Source organism: Brassica napus, chromosome C7 (assembly GCF_020379485.1).
Source record: "Brassica napus cultivar Da-Ae chromosome C7, Da-Ae, whole genome shotgun sequence".
NCBI classification, from domain to species: Eukaryota; Viridiplantae; Streptophyta; class Magnoliopsida; order Brassicales; family Brassicaceae; genus Brassica; species Brassica napus.
Window position 1 is genome coordinate 25,701,867 of NC_063450.1, and position 7,682 is coordinate 25,709,548.

Sequence of the window (7,682 nt, forward strand, 5' to 3'; positions counted from 1 at the left end):
TTTTAGAAAGACAGTTCAAATCTACTAGAAAAACAAAGCAAAACTAATGAAAATATATAGCTCATTAAGAGTAATAAAAAATGCAAACTTAAACAAAATAAATTATATAGGTAGTAATAAAATACAGTAGATAAACAAATTCAAAATGTCCAAACCGCGCGTAGCGCGGTGAAAAGCCCTAGTTGTATTAATATTCACAAATTTACTTTTTTTAGTTGTTTAAAAAACATGTTTAGGTAATAATTATTTTGGAACCATCTAAGTGCTCTTGATTCCTAAGACTGCAGTAGATCGCTACTGCTGCCAGCCTGCCACTAAAGCTCGATTGGGTTAAAACTCAGCAGGTGGTGGACAATAGTTTGATGAAAATGCAGTCCCACTGTTAATATTCCTCTCCAACAACGCTTGCACAATGAACCTTAAATGCATTTTTAGATGTTCTCTGTTTCCTTTTCCGTTTCTGATTGAGAGTCTAGGCATTTTGAGTTCTTTCAAATTTATAAAATGCGAGATCTCAGCTTTCTTTCATATGAGAAACAAAAAGTTAGTAAAAGAAATCTAACAATGGTAAGTGAAGATAAAACTTTCACTAATCCAATCTACAATTTTGTGTTTTGTTTTAATCAAGATATGTCAGATTGATGGAGCTTGTACATAACTTGAAGCTTCAATCACTCCATCGCAACTTCTGCAGCCCCGATTCCTGTCAGCTTAGTCATAGCTGAGTCGAATGCTACAAAGAGAGATTTATCATCACCCGCCTCCACCAGCAGCTCAACACGATACCTTGCGATTGTGTTTTTTTTTCCCAAATAGTTGGCACAAATAACAAAAGGCTGTTTTTAATAAGCAAGTTTAATATAGATATGTGAACCGAACCTGACAACTCCAACAGCACTGGCATTAAAACATGTAGGGCATGTGAACAAAGAGTTCCCTCGCTGGAGCTTCTTGGAGCATTTAGCACAGGAGATGTAACACCATCCGTTTGTAGTTTCCAGTGATGCGATCTTGGCTTTGCATAGAAACTCAATGGCCTGCAGTTATTAAAGAATTTTGGTTTTAGTCCACAGAAGAATGAGGCTGAGGCAGTAAATTATCAGAAACTTACTTGTGGGGGTGACTCCAGAGCATAGTTGTTCAACTCTCCTAGTGAAACCTTTTCGAGCTTCTTTACACCATGGTACTGCTTTGCACTGGTAGTGTCCTTCTCGGGTTTTGAATACAACCTGCATATTGTATATAATCAGATATGAACAAAGACATGTGTAGATTATTTTTAGACATGTGAGTAATAAGATGAGTACTCTTGAAATAGTCTCCGGCTTGCGGCCACCTCATGGTCAAAGTAAAAATGGATCCCAGAAGTAGCATCCAGGTATAGTCCACCTAAAGAAAAAAATTAAATTTATTTATATTTGTCAATGGACATATACATATGATTTGGAGTGGAAATAAATAAATAAATGCTTACCCCCTATAAACTTGGGGTTGATGTTGGTTGCGACGATCACCTTTCCCACACCGAATGTTACCTCCAACAAACTTGGGGTTAATGCTGGTTGCGACGATCACCTTTGCCACACCGATGGCCAAGATATTTTGTTTTAGCTGGTCCGCTTGTGCATCAAAAACACTTAGAGAAACAGTTGTAGAACTGCAACTAAGTGTAGTTCCATATTAGACTTCGAATATAAACTATGTAAACACATACCTATTATGCATCAATCATCGCACCTGTTAATCATAATGTGTTGAGCTGTCCAAGTCTGATCATTAAAAGTAATGTTGATGTCTCGTACAGCCCCTATGATGTCTACAAAGGTTAGGTTTAGTTTGATTATACTCGATACAATAAGATCTAAATTTTATGAGTGAAAAGCTTTAAACTCTATAGGTGTTTTGGTAAAAGTCGAAAACTTTCGATACAATAAGACGTTAGAAAAATAATACAGATTAACACGTTCCTAACCTGGTAACTGAGTATTAGTATTTGCCAAAGACATCAGCTTAAATCACTAAACCATTTAAGAGCTACTAAGATGAGGAAGAGAAGAGAAAGGCTTCGACTTTTACTAAAACCACCCATAAAGTTTAAAGTTTTTCACTCATCTAACAAAACCCTTATCAGCATAGAACAGATTAAGAGAGAGATATCTTCTCATATAGCCATTGAATTGCTGAGCAGCTACCTTAACTTCAGACACAGAAGAGATAGTCACGAACCCGAAACCCCTGCTTCGTCATGTCACTTTGTCATAGATCACCTAACAAAGACAAATGAACTAATCTCAACTCAACAACAACAAAAAAGAACATACCTTTGTCTACTGTCGGAATCCCATTGTAACATAACATTAACTACAGAGACAGATTCACTAATCTCAACTTAACAAAAATAAAAAGAATCAATCTTTGTCTCTTGTCGGAATCCCATTATGATAATAACACAAACCACTTCAAAAAGCATAAAGAATGATTCTTTCATACCTCAACCATCTCAACGTTTCCGGCGCTTTCGAAGAGCTGAGTGAGCTGAGCACTATCGACGTTAAAGGGAAGGTTACCGACGAAGAGTTTAAGGTCAGCAGAGAAGGATTGCTCCTGCTGCGGAGGCGGCAGAGCCTCATCGGAGAAAATGTTCCCTTATTCTTCTACGTTGAAGTCGTCTGTAACCGCGACGTTGCGGACGAAGCGAGACGCGGCGGAGGAAGCGAAGATGGAGAGGGAAATAGATTGGGAGTTGAGTTCGAAGGAGAGGGAAGAGGTAGGAGGGAAGTGGATGCAGGTTTGGAGATGGAGAAAGGAAGGGATTTAGGGTTGAAGGTGGAGAGAGCGAGGGACGAAGCTGAAGCAGCCATGGAGGAGGAAGAGACGAGATAGGGTTGACGGCGTTAAGAGAGGATTGCGTCGAATCCTATTGGGCTGGCCGGCTAGTCTTTTTATCCACACATAAGGCCTAAAACACATAGATAAGCCCGCATCAATTCATTGCCAAGTTAAAGAAACGGTGTGTTTTAATTTATGGGACAGGTGTAGCCTCCTCCTTGCCCTATTTGATGAGGTGGCAAGAGGAGAAGAGAGTTAACTTCTGTTATAAGATATCAACAAGAATCTTAATGTTGAGAGCCCACAAGTCTTCGGAGTGTGGTTGAGAACTTGAGAAACTGGAGAAACTTGAGTTGTTCACGTAACACGTTCATCAATAATCTTTTCATACATCAAATCTTATCAAAAACAAGAAAACAGACTTAATCACAAAATATATAATCAAGAAACAAACTTAATCACAAAATATATATGTCAACTATTGGAGATATATTGGAGAGCAAAATGTGTATCTTGCGAACCAATTGTTATGGACCGTTGAAGTCTATGAAGTTAAGCTCATAAAGTCTATGAAACCCAAACCGAAGAATATTATATTTTACATGGTATCAGAGTATTCGATTTTTAGGGATCAAAATTAAAGCTTCCGCATTATAACTTCTAAGCTTTGATGATGATCATCATCGGTGCTGTTGACGATGATGAAGACGGAGACTATCAAGACGTGAAGCAACAAAAGCTTGAAATAAGTTAACGTGATCTCTGACTAATAGGATTTGTTTTTTTTATTAATTAAGAATGGTAGTGGGTTTTGTTTTGGGTACGTGGCCGGTGAGTGCAAAAATTAAAGAGAGGTTTAATGATGTTTAAGGGTTTGTGGGTTTCATATGGGTTGATTTTGTCTGAGATTTATTCTGTAGTTTAGAATATTCAAAGTGTTGTTTTCCATAGTTTGGAATATTTTTATAGTTAGAGATTATTCTATAGTCTAGAATTTCTCAAAGATTTCTTGTGTTATATTCCATAGTTTGGGATACTTTGGTTATAGTTTAACCACTAGAGGGGGTTCTAATAGAACACTTACGTATTTAGGTCAAGTTTTTAGTCCGTGTTATAGACTATCCCAGATAAAGATGATTGTTCTTGGAACTGCAGTTGCGTCCACGGGATATATTCCTATTGTCAAAACTAAAGAAAGTTGAAGTTTCACCTTCCTTGTTTAAAGTTGAAGTTGAAGTTGATGTTTTTTATTCGGAGGAATCTACTAAATTTTTTCCTCGACAATATTGTCCACGTCATACATGGTCTGTTTTGTAATGCAGCTTTGCGTGTTGCATCCCACGTTTGTCGTGCGGGGGAGTATTGGAGATATATTGGAGAGCAAAATGTCTATCTTGCGAACCAATTGTTATGGACCGTTGAAGTCCAATTATGAAGTGAAGCTCATGAAGTCTATGAAACCCAAACCGAAGAATATTATATAAATCCACTTGTGATAAGGATTAGTTATTTTAGATATATATCATAAGATTTAGATAATTTCTATTGTTAGTTGAGATAGGTCTAAGTCTTGTGTATATATACAACACTCTTGTAAGTCATTAACACACAACACAATAATATATTTATTCTATTATATTTAACATGGTATCAGAGTTCAGATCCTAAATACGTTATACCCCTAATTAATATAACCCTATCCGACCGGGTATAAAGATCATAATTGACTCGCTCGACCGAGTATAACTGTCTTAAAAAATTTCGAGATTTCTGGCCGATAAGAGCCATCATCTCGAGGAGGGGTATTAGGGATATATATCCCACATCGGGAATTCTAAGGGACTTGAGTAATATATAAGGGACTTGGGCCAATCCACTAATTGCCAATTGGTTTTAAGTTGGAAGCCCATAATTAATCCGAATCTAACATCAACATGAATCTATCATTCTAAAAATCGAAAATTGGTGACAACATATAGATTTGCATTGTCTGGAATTTTTGTCTATTTTATCTTGCACATTAAAGCCAAAGTAACAGCCAAAACTCAACTCAGTGGTTGGCGCTGTAAGCCTATAAGACAGCCGATAAGGTTTACAATTTGAAAACAAAATAACAAATTGAGTATTTCAAAACTGAACTAAGAAAATAAAAGATTAGTTCCCAAAAAATAGTAAGACCACACTTAAAGCAAAAGGTTTAACCAATATTTTGTTGTCTGAACATGGACAATATAATTTTGAGATGCACGTTTAAAATCCCTTCAAATATCTAATCTAACAGAAGATCGGTGTAGTATTTTCTTTGGTGGGAACACAATAATTCTTCTACGACCAAGTCTCAACGGAGCTAAGGAGCATTCGTTTTCGCGCTTTCTTTGAGTGCCATGGGTCTTTTTCACTGTGGTTGATTGAGCTACCGGAAGAAACAGTGGGGAAAGCTGGTTCAACACTAACCTGAACCGAGCCCATGTCGATAGTCTTACTTGTTGCTCGCAGATTTCACCTCCATGCTGTCATGACGTACTTGTTCATCCCCAAGTTGTATGTATATCGTCCGGTAGAAACCAAGTCTAAGAATTCACAATACAAACATAAATCAGTTTTAACTTGTACTTTAATTTGTTTATAATTTGATCTTCTTAATTTATTTGTGGTTCTAATTTGTAGGTTTACCAAAGTTTAAGCAAAAAAAAAAAAAAAATTGTAGGTTAATGCGCTTATAATTTGATTTGTCTTTTCTGTTTTGTTTGTGTTACCAACTTATTTTATTTTATTTTTGGTTAATGTTTAGATATATTTCTCAACAATGATTTTTTAAGAAAAAAAATCACAGCCTTTAAAAATTGTCTGATGATCCAATTTTTGTTGTGTAACACGAGAGAAGCCAAACAGTGATAGCATGATGGTAAAAGGAGAACTTGGGACAAATCGTAAATTTGTCAGTCATGGATTTGAATTCTGCCAGAAACTAAATTGTCATTTGCTTGGTCAGGCAAGACATGAAATCATGTCTTAAACCTTATTTGAAAACTCAGGATCGAATTATTCGTCGATACTTTTATAGAAGATTAGTTGGACTTCCGTCAAAATATTCTTTGATTAATAAAAACACTCGAAAAAAAAAATTATAATACTATTGTATTTAATAATAAAAATACCAATGTAACATGGAACAATCCCCTATATATTAATGAATTTTTAATGTAAAAACCCCCCAATGAAGTTTTTTTTTGGATAAAAACTCCTAAATTAAATATTCAATAAAAAACCCCCCAACCTAAATTATCTTAGTGAATCAGACCCTCCATTAGTTGTCCCGTTATAAATTTGAAAATCTCCGTCTAAATGGAACTCATAGTTTAATAAGTGCAAAAAAAAACGACATGGTTTTCTTCTTCCTTATATCTGTATGGCGAGTCCCAAAGTTAAAATTAGGGTTCTTCAAATTTTCAAGTTTATAATTGTTCATCTTCTCCCTGGTGATTCGTGTACCTTATGCCTTTCGTTTTGTTCTCTTTTGCTTTCACTTTGTTATGTGATTTTTCTAATTTGTTTAAAGTTTTGTTTTCAATTGATTGTGCTATTTAGGCGAAATTTGAATGGAATTAGATTTGAATGGAATTAGCTTTGGCTATTGTTTTGACATTGAGTGTTGAGATTGAAACTTGATTAAATCCTCTAAGAGAAGAAGAAGTGGAAGCAAGGAAGCTTGCCACACAAAAAGAAGAAGTGACCAAGGAGTCATGTAGAAGAAGAATAAAGAAGAAGAAGAAGCTTGGAGCGCAAGAAAAGGAAGAAGAAGAAAAAGAAGCGTGAAGAGTAAGAAAGGAAGAAGAAGTCAAGGAAGAAGACTTCGTTGTGTAGTTACACAACCAGAAGAATAAAAGTAAGTCAGTTTGGTTAAAAGCTAACTAAATTAAGTTGCTAAGATAGAGTTGTGGTTGCAGCTTGTTTTAGTGGTGAAAGTGTTGTTTTTAACTAGTTTCTATGACATTTTGATTGTGTTTCAAGTGTTGTTTTTGTACTTATTTTATGTCAAGAGTTAAGATTGTCATTGTGTTTGAACTCACGAACACAGCTTCTCTCAGATTCTCACAAGAACTAAATTAACGATAATCAAAATCTTTCTTTCGAAAATTAGGGTTCATCCCTCGTATCTCTCAGTAATGGGACTTTTACGACACTTAAAACTTTTATGTTAAAAGTGAAAATGGTAAACTACATGATATTTTTAGTTAAACATTGTGTTGTTTTTATTAACAAATCGTGTTGTTTCACGAACTTTAACGGACAATTAACGGAGGGTCTGATTCATTAAGATAATTTAGGTTGGGAAGTTTTCTGTTAAATCTTTAATTTAGGAGTTTTAACCAAAATAAACTTAATTGGGAGGTTTTAAAATAAAAATCCTATATTAATCTAGGAACATTTGAAAACATGTAACCTCAATTTTGTAATAATTAAAGAAAGTTCATTGCTTATGTGTCAATCAATTAGGTAGTTAATTAATCATACTGAAATTAAAAAAAACTGTTGGTCCAATTCGATTTTTATATCTCATTAGAAATATTTAATACCAACTATATGATATCATATGATATTAACTAAAGCAAGGTGTCTATTTATTATATATTATAGCCTTAAATAAAACCTACGAAATTACCTAATAGGATTATGATATATATAGTAATTAATGATTTTAAATAATGAAGATTTTCTAATAATCTGTATACTTTCTATCATTTTTGTTTAATTCTTTACTATTAAAATAAATTACACAATTACATTAATCATATATTAAAAATTTATATTTTTTTGTATATGTTGTATGTTGAATTTTTCAAAACGAGTAT

The 7,682-nt window shown here is 34.5% G+C and overlaps 1 pseudogene across 1 annotated transcript; it reads right to left on the minus strand.

Moving 5' to 3' along the window:
* Positions 1–499: 499 nt before the first annotated feature.
* Positions 500–7,333, minus strand: LOC106446604 (annotated as a pseudogene). Its single transcript, XR_007326155.1, has 8 exons — positions 2,491–7,333; positions 2,166–2,267; positions 1,738–1,816; positions 1,475–1,657; positions 1,308–1,389; positions 1,112–1,229; positions 880–1,037; positions 500–786 (listed from the first exon to the last, which is right to left on the minus strand). The product of XR_007326155.1 is annotated as an RNA-binding protein CP29B, chloroplastic-like (transcript).
* Positions 7,334–7,682: the final 349 nt, after the last annotated feature.